General features: G+C 45.3%; 1 pseudogene; it reads left to right on the top strand.

The window, feature by feature from the left end:
* The first annotated feature begins 932 nt into the window (after positions 1-932).
* Positions 933-9,420, top strand: LOC122647923 (annotated as a pseudogene).
* The last annotated feature ends 208 nt before the right edge of the window (positions 9,421-9,628 follow it).

The raw sequence follows: 9,628 nt of genomic DNA, 5'->3' as shown, positions 1-9,628 counted from the left end.
GAAATATGGAGAAAAAAAGACCAAACACTGTTCACGGTACTCTTCACATGAACAGTGTTACAGCCCATATTTGCCTTGTTGTGGGGATGCTTTTTAGAAGATCTTGTGGGCCCATCATGTGAAGAAAGATCATATCCTAATGCTGCCAAAGTTAGTTTCTATTTTCAGGTTTAGAATGTTTATTTTATTTCATTTAGGTAGTTTCTAAATTTATTAGTTTCTATTTTTGTTTCCTTGTTTTTTTAGAAGGCTGGATCCTATAAAGCCTTAGTAGTTTCTATGTTCCTACTTTCTATTTTATTTTAAGAAGTTTCTATTTTCTTACTTTCTATTTTGTAAGCTTGCCTAAGCTATAAAATTGGCACCCATTGTATGAAAGAGTCACCAATTGATTAATGAAATTTACAAGCAATGCTTGCCTCCAATTCTGAGAAAGAATTTGCCTTTCAACAGCTGAGATAGCTGTGGGTGAGAGACCCAAGGTTCAGATATAGCCTACCCCCTGCCTATTCCTATCCTTCTCTCTATCTATCCTTCTATTTTCTTTTTTTGTTCTTGCAATTGACCCCTACTGTTGCTGCCATCTTGTGACTGCAACAAATGCTGCTGGAGAACTCTTTGAAGACTTCAATCAATCCACAATCATCACCAAGTACTGCTGCACCTGCAATCTCAGTTCTGTCCAGAATCTGCTGCAAACTTCAGACTTCAATAATTTCACAACCAGCCATTTGAATTGGCTGATATTTGGAGCACAAACCACCCTTTCCTAGGCCTTCACTTGATCCTACTTTGGAGTCATTCCTACTGCTGGCTTTGTCCTTATTCTCTAAGTTACTAATTATGATTTAGTATCTATTTTGGTGTTCTGTTGCAACTATTATCGATCCTACTGTAGAGTGGTTCGTAGTTGAACTCCTTCTACATTAAAGATGAGGGCTCTTGAGAAGTACTATACCTATGATCTTGTTGATCTTCTAGAAGGAAGGGTACCAGTAAATTGCAAATGGGTCTACTTGATCAAATACCGATCAGATGGTACCATTGAAGGATATAAGTCTAGGTTGGGAACCAAGGGATATAGTCAATTATATGGAATTGATTATTCGGAGACATTTGCTCTAGTGGCTAAGCACAACTCGATAAAAGTCCATTTATCAATGGCTGCCACCAGGGACTGGCCACTATATCAGATGTGCAGAATGCATTTCTCTATGGTTACTTGGTAGAGGAAGTGTATATGCAAGTTCCCCTTGGTCTCAAGTTCCCTACAACTGAAGATAAAGTGTGCCGCCTTAAGAAAGCTTTTTACGATTTTAAACGGTTTCCAAAGGCTTGGTTTGAGAGGTAGAGATAGGCTATTCTGAAGAATGAGTACACCCAAAGTCAGGCTGATCATACACTCATCCGTCAAGGTAGTGGTAAACTGGTAATATCACATCCTTAATTGTCTATGTGGATGATAATGTAGTAACTGGGAATAACCGAGAGGAAATAAAGAGACTCAAATCCTACTTATTTCATAAGTTTGAGATTAAAGATCCTGATCCCTTGAAATACTTCTTGGGAATTGAAGTGCCAAGATAAAAAACAAAGGGCATAATTATCTATCAAAGAAAGTTTGTATTGGACCTTCTGAAGTAGACAAGGGTGTTGGGTTGTAATTTGTAAATCCGCCGACTCACCTATTGATCAAAATCATAAACTGGGTGTTGACAGTGGATACCCTCTAATTGATGTAGGGAAGTATCAGAGATTGGTGTGGAAGCTGATCTATCTCTCCCTTACTCATCCAGATATTGCTTAGTTAGTTCATGTATGTGCCTAAGAGTAGGCATTTAGATGTCGTGTATTGTATTCTTAGGTACTAGAAGTCCAGTCCAGGAAAAGCACTGTTGTTCACTAGACATGACCACTCGATGATTGAGGGGTTAACAGATGCTGATTGGGCAGGCTCTGCTACCAAAATAAAGGTCTACACCAAGATACTGCACCTTTGTAAGTGGGAACCTGGTTACCTGGAGCAATAAAAAGTAATCTATGGTGGCTAGATCAAGTATAAAGGCAGAGTTGAGAGCCATTGCACAAGAAGTTTGTGAACTCCTATGGTTGAAGAAACTAGTTCAAGAATTGGGGTTTGAGACTAAGGGCTCCATGCGATTGTACTATGACTACAAGGCGGCCATTAGCATAGCTTAATCGTGTGCAACATGATTGTACAAAACATGTTGAAGTTGATCGACACTTCATCAAGGAAAAAAATTGACACCGGTTACGTTTGCACTCCATTTGTGAAGACAGGGAATCGGCTAGTTAATGTGTTAACCAAAGGAATCAAACTCACTACAGTTCCATACCTTCTGTGCAAGTTGGGCTTGTATGACATTTATTCTTCAGATTGAAGGGGAGTGTTAGAAGTACATATTGTGAGGGTAGAATGGTAATAAGCACATGTGTATTTTTTTATTTTTTTTTGGTAATAAGCACATATGTGTATTACATTATAGTAAAGGGGCATTTATGTAATCTTACTTTTTTTTAATTTTTTTATCTCACATGTCAGTGAATATATGGGAGTGGTATCGACCTAAGCTCCCCAACTCTTTTCTGTGCAACCTCTTCCCCGCCTTCCTTCTGTTTCTCCCTCTTTCTCTCTTCTCTTCTTGACTACTACTGTTGCTGTAGCATACTATGAGTGGTGGCATGTGTTGCTGACACTATTTATGGAAACTCATGCTCATATTCACAGATTTCTACTATGGAAATATTCTCCATAATATTTTTTAGCTTCGCACAATCTGCTTTTTCTATTTTGAAACATTGAGAGTTTCCGTTCATTTTCTTTTTCCCCTCCCCCCACCCCCCCCCCCTCCTAAAAAAAAAAGCTCATACTTTGATACAATTACATTGTAAAAAATGTCCCCCCTCTCTCTCTCTCACTTCATTTTTTATTATTTCCTCCTTCAATGGTGAAACAGGATTGGGTGGTTACAAAGCTTGGTAAAAGTTCAAAAGCCTTGAAGTGCAATGCAATAGCTGCTATTGATTGTGAGATGGTTCTTTGTGAAGATGGTACATAAGCCGTAGTGAAAGTATGTGTTGTGGATCACAATTTGGCGGTAGGGACTTTCTGGCATTTAAATATTCAAATAACTACTTTGACGATTTTGGGTAACCTTTGTTAGGTCTATTGTAGGGATCAATTAAATCACTTTTTCTGTTTAAATTGGTATAAATATTCTCGGGGAATGTTTCAGGTCAAACTTAATGAACTTGTGAACCCAAATAAGGCTGTTGCTGATTATAGAACTGATATTACTGGAATCTCTGCAAAGGATTTGCGTGGTGTTGCGGGTGAAAACCTTCGATGCTCGATTCGCCCATGGATGAGCCTGCAAAAATCAAGCGATGAGCACAAGAGAGCCGGTGTGGCTTTGGCCAAGGACTCTCCGACGCTCAAGTTAGGTCTCCAATGCAACATCGTAACTGCGTAGTGAAAGCAAGATGATGAATGGTGCTCCACACCTAGGTATTTTATAGAGTGAGGATGGGATGAGGCGGTTGGGAGAGTCCTAGTATGGTAGGAGTCCTTCTTTTGGAAGGCTCTCTCGCGTAGAGCAGAGTGGAGAGCTATTTTTGGGGTCGGGCTCTTATTAAGGTAAGAGTCCATATAGAGTGTGATTCCGTGTTACGCTAGGATCGTGGCTCGATCCTTATTCCGTGATTCTCGGGATGCGCTGACATGGCCCAGAGATCCCCGGTAGGGCGCTATGGCAGCGTCAGTGGAGGAGGGCTCGGCCTCAGAGGTCGACTTAGGAGGGCGGAATGGTAGGTCGGCCTTGGCCATCACCTCGGCCTGGGAGGTCGGCCCGAGAGGTTGGCCCGAGAGGTTGGTCTCGGCCGTAAGCTCGCCAGGGGTCCATGGCTGACCTGTATGAGCTCGGCCTCAGCCACCGGCTAGCTTGCGCGAGTCTGGCTCCGTCAGGTGACTTATCGGAGATGCGGTCGGCCCGGTTTCCTGCTCGGCCCAATTCGGTTTTCGGACTGAGGTCGGGTCGGCCATGTGGCAGCCTCTCATAGGTGGGGTGTTTTATGCCTCATCACGTGGAATTAATTGTTCAGTGGCAGATGTACAGGTGATATCGCGTTGTTGTTGTTGAAGTTTCTTGATTCATTTGTTCTTTTATTTCCTTGCTCTGACCAGACATGGGATATTATGTAGGAATCATTGAAGAAGATACCGTCAGGCGGGATTATTTTAGTTGGCCACAGTTTGAGTAATGATCTACGGGGTATTCTATGGACTTTGCTCGAGTATTAATTATGTTTCTACTTCATGAGTATTAATTTGATTATTAGACTTTTTTGTGCTATCCCCAATTTCTGCTTTAGTCTCTACTACTAGAACTTTACTTTTTGGCTTTCTGTTTTACAGCACTAAAGTTGTACCATGCAAGAATAATTGACACATCTTTTATATTCAAAATTCTGGATGGACCCAGAAAGCCTTCGTTGAAAGATTTGTGTAAGGCAAAACTCGAGACATTGTTTACTGCAACTCCGACATTATTATTTTCTCATGCTGCTTACTTTCTACTTTCTGGCTATTTAAGCAGTATGCAGTTTTTGAAGCTTTTTCTTCATTTAGCAAAATAATGACTGTTGGCTTATTTTTTTTGTGGAGGAATACCATATGCATATTTGGATGATGAATTTGGTAGCTTTAGCTGTTGTCATTTGCATCCAACTTGGGTTTCACTCTCACTTCTCTCATCGAAACTCTGAACTCATCCTCCTTTCTCTCATGGCACAGCTTTTTCCCCAAGGATCCACTATCAAGAGATAGCTAAGCATTTTCATTTTTTAATGAAAAATAGTTTAATAATTCTATAAAAAAAAAAAAAAATGTGAAATTACTGATCTCGTGGCAGATTGAAGCAAATGACTAGATTATGGTGAGCAGATGGAAGTCTGCATGGAAATTCCTTGATCTTCTTATTCCTGGTGGACCCACATGAAAGGGAGAAGCTTATTATTCACAATTGTATTTGACTAAACAAGTGATGCCAAAAAGGATTTTACAAATACAGATTGTTAAAAATTGTCGTGGATTATGGGCTTGTCAAGGCATAGGTAATTAGAGCCATTGTCAGTTCTGTAACGCGAGTTGATGCATGGTGGTATAAATTTAGGTTAAAAGAAGAATAATTTCAGAAAAAGAAGAAAAGGATAAATAAAAAGAATAAAAAAAATATAAGTGTTGCGTCAAGAAATCGTCGAGCGGTCCTGCGAGTGCCGTCACCTGTAAGTGGACCAAGGGGTCAACAGAGAGAACCGGTGTGGTTCCGGCCTGGGGCTCTCCGATGCCAAAGTTAGATCTCCTGGCGCAAATAGATGAATAGTGATTATTCAGTATGAGTTTAGATGTCCCCTGATGGGGTTGTGTACCTTGCCTTTTATCGTAGTGTATGGCGGTGTGGAGAGTCCCAGTTTGATGGTGATTGTGCCATTGAGTGGATAGAGGCCCAGGGTAACGGGGCTCTATCCTGATTGACCATCTCCCCGTGGGAGGGAGTGTCCTAGTGGTATCAAGATCCTTGATGGATAGATACCCGCGTGTGGTGATAACGTCATTGGTGCTTGAATCCGTCTGGGTGACGTGACTTCTAAGCGGTGGCCTAGAGTCCTGGTGGTGACATGAGTCTGTAGTGATACGATCGGATCATAGGTGAGTAGCCCCCACCTCACGTCTGTGCCCACGATGCTGTGCCTGGGTGCAGGTCGCGCCTGGGTGTGTGGCCGTGCCTGGGTGGGGCTGTGCCTGGGTGAGAGGCCGCCAGGGTGTGGCCGCGCCTAGGTGAGGCCGCGCCCGAGTGGTGGCCGCGCCTGGGTGAGGCCGCGCCCAGGTGCTGGGACCCCAGTTCATTCCCCTTGGTTCTGGAATGGGTCACCCTGTGACACGTGGCGGCCGCTGATTGGCCCGGTGAATATTGGATGTATCATTTGCCCCCCACTCTCTTGGGATAGGATGTCCAAGAGAGTAGATGCCTTTACATAGTGAGGGGTCCGCTGCGAATAGACTTTCCTTGCGGAGCTTGTCTGTAAATCTAGTAATGAGGTAGGAGAGGTTGGGGGTTCAAACCTTTCCTCCTGCACTTTTTCATCTTTTGTTTTTTGTAGACATATGTCCCTCTCCTCTACTTTCTCTTCTTTCACTTCTCATTCCTCTTTCTTGCTTTTGTCTCCCATTTTGCTTTTCTTTAACTTTTCCTTTGCATTCCACTTTTTGTCTTTTGTCCTCTTTTTGGTGCCCACCATGTGCTTATCTTTGGGTCACCTAGACTAGTATCCATTTTGTTTGATTTTGGGTCCTTGTGTTTGCTTTGTGCTCACTTGGTGTCTTGTTTCCTGGGAGGGCTTGAGTGGTGCTTCGTTTGAGTGCTTTGCCTCTGGTGGTCTCTCTCACTTGATCGTACTAGTGGTGTGGCCTTGTCATCGTGTGCTTGCCTCCCCATGCGATCGCCTTCCCCTTGAGGTAAGTTCGATCCCTTTTCTTTCATTTCCTTCTGTTTTTTATTTTTTATTTTTTATTTTTTATTTTTTATTTTATTTTATTTTTTTTATTTTATTTTTTTTTAGGGCGACGCCTCGGTGAGGCCACGCCTACGGGTGTGGCCGTGCTTGGGTGGCCACGCCTGGGGTGGCCGTGCCTGTGGGTGTGGCCGCGCCTGGGGTGGCTTCGCCTTGCTGGTGTGGCCATGACTAGGTGGCCGCGCTTGGGTGGCCGCGCCTGAGGTGGCCGCTCCTTGCAGGTGTGGCCGTGCCTGTGTCTAGTCATCCAAGTCTCGAACCTCCAGGGACTCCTTAGTGAACCTGGTAACGTATTCCTTGAGAGATTCCCCAGGGTTCTGTACCACGTTCAGTAGATTGACGGTGGTCTTCTTCTGCTTGACGCTGCTTTGGAAGCGGGTGACGAACTGTTCGCATAGCTCTGCGAACGAGCATATAGACCTCGGTCGTAGCCTGGAGAACCATGATGTGGCTGCTCCCTTGAGGGATGCAGGGAATGCCCGACAGGAGACCACGTCTGACCCACCATACAGCATCATCATGCCGTTAAAGTAGTTGATGTGGTCATTAGGGTCAGTGGTACCACTGTAGAGTTCAAAGGTGGGTAGTCGAAACCTGGAAGGTAGCGTGGCTGACATGATCTCCGTCGAGAATGGGTGTTGTCCAGGTATAGAATGTGTCTCGCCTTTGGTCTGCTTCTTCAACCCTTCTAGCTTCTCATCCAGGTCGCGGAGTCTTCGATCGAGCTCCTCGTCTCGTGTCTGTCCCTCGCTCCTAGCCGGAAGTTCGCTGCGACCCCGTTCACGCTCTCTCCTAGATGTCCCCTCCCGCCTTGAGTGTTGGCGGGATGGTGAATGGTCACGCCACGATGATCCCTGTCGTGAAGGTGAGGGGCTTTCCTCTCTGTAGGTCCGGCTTCGTCGTGGTATGTGACCTTCTTCAAGTCATCCGTCGAACACAGACCTCCGGACCGATCTCTGCGGGCTAGACACCCTCGCCCTAGGTGTTGGCGTCCTCCCATGTTCTGACCGTGGCGAGAGGTCTCTTGTTCTCCTGGGATGCTGGGAAGGCTCCCCCCGCTACGGAGTGGGGGTTGCCCGTTGCGCTATTCTCTCTGATCTCACGCCCCTGGGAGATGATCTCCTAGGGTTCGGCTCTTGTCGAGGTACGGACTCCACCCTTGCTGATGGCGACGTCCTTCGGCAGTGAGACGTCGCACGCTATGTCAAGTATTCTTGAAAGAGTCGTTGTTCATCGAGGATCTGTCGTTGCAGGTCATTGATCTGACCCACAGTGGCTGGAGCATTGGGGTCAGGTATCACCTCCACCACCACATCGTCTGCCTCGTCATTGTTGGGCTCGTCGACCACAAATTGGTCATTAAGGGGGATCTCTTCCTCTAGAGGGACATGGTCCTGGTCATTGGCTCTACGGCGAGAGCACTCTGGGGGTGGTGATCCATTCCTTGCTCCGTTGTTGGTGGTGGTAGTCTTCCTTCGTGCCATTGAATGAATATGGAAGCAAGCTAGTAGCTGTAATGGCTAGCGTCGTTCCCACAGACGGCGCCAATCTGTTGCGTCAAGAAATTGTCGAGCGGTCCTGCGAGTGCCGTCACCTGCAAGTGGACCAAGGGGTCAACAGAGAGAACCGGTGTGGTTTCGGCCTGGGGCTCTCCGATGCCAAAGTTAGATCTCCTGGTGCAAATAGATGAATAGTGATTATTCAGTATGAGTTTAGATGTCCCCTGATGGGGTTAAGTACCTTGCCTTTTATAGTAGTGTATGGCAGTGTGGAGAGTCCCAGTTTGATGGCGATTGTGCCGTTGAGTGGATAGAGGCCCTGGATAACGGGGCTCTATCCTGATTGACCATCTCCCCGCGGGAGGGAGTATCCTAGTGGTATTAAGATCCTTGGTGGATAGATACCCGTGTGTGGTGATAACGTCATTGGTGCTTGAATCCATCTGGGTGACGTGACTTCTAAGCGGTGGCCTAGAGTCCTAGTGGTGACATGAGTCTGTAGCGATCGGGTCATAGGTGAGTAGCCCCCACCTCACGTCTGTGCCCACGATGCTGTGCCTGGGTGCAGGCCGCGCCTGGGTGTGGCCACGCCTTGGTGAGGCCACGCTGAGTGGTGGCCACACCTGGGTGAGGCCGCGCCTGGGTGAGGCCGCGCCCGAGTGGTGGCTGCGCCTGGGTGAGGCTGCGCCTGGGTGCTGGCCGCGCCCGGGTGCTGGGACCCTGGTTCGTTCCCCTTGGTTCTGGAGCGGGTCGTCCTGTGACACGTGGTGGCCCCTGATTGGCCCGGTGAATATTGGATGTATCAATAAGATAATGAACCATTAATTAATTGGTCCTTAGTTTATTATCTAGATGTGTAAATGATTATAACCATGTTGGATACATATTTCTCTTTACCTTTAAATCTTTGACAGTCTGTGTTGGGCCATGAACTTCGAAAGGAGGGTGCTCCACATAATTGTCTAGATGATGCACGTGCTGCAATGAAACTAGTTCTTGCCAAGATAGAGCATGGATTTGAAGATGCTATAGTGTTACCCCACAAAGATGTAAGTCGAAAATGCAATAGTTCTTACCTTTTGTCTGCTCAATGATCGTCCTTGCTAATTCATGTTGGCTCTTTGAAATTATAGGTACCTGAAACTGAACAGGACAAGCTGCTTCTTCACACAATACCAGTTGATGTTCCTAAGGTAGGATTGCTGAACATATTTCCAAAGGAATTCAAAATAGAATTTAAGGTTGTGTATATCTTATGGATGTAAATCTTTTATTTTGAGAATTCAAAACATGGCATTACCATTTGAAAGATGCCATATATGTGTCACATGCCTGGGTATTTGGAGGACCCTGAAACGGGGGTGTTATCAAGATCTTCTATGTCAAAAATATACTATCACTCTCCCAACATTGAAAATTTTATTGACCACTACCATTAGTATTGTTGAGGGTTTAGAAGTGCAATTGGATGGCTAGAATAATCTAAAGATCAATTTTAACTTGTACAATCTGGGGGACCGTGGAGCAAGATCCTCATA

This window comes from Telopea speciosissima, unplaced genomic scaffold (genome assembly GCF_018873765.1).
Source record: "Telopea speciosissima isolate NSW1024214 ecotype Mountain lineage unplaced genomic scaffold, Tspe_v1 Tspe_v1.0272, whole genome shotgun sequence".
NCBI classification, from domain to species: domain Eukaryota; kingdom Viridiplantae; phylum Streptophyta; class Magnoliopsida; order Proteales; family Proteaceae; genus Telopea; species Telopea speciosissima.
The sequence above is the reverse complement of the archived record's forward strand: the minus strand, read 5'-3'. Positions and strand labels throughout refer to the sequence as shown.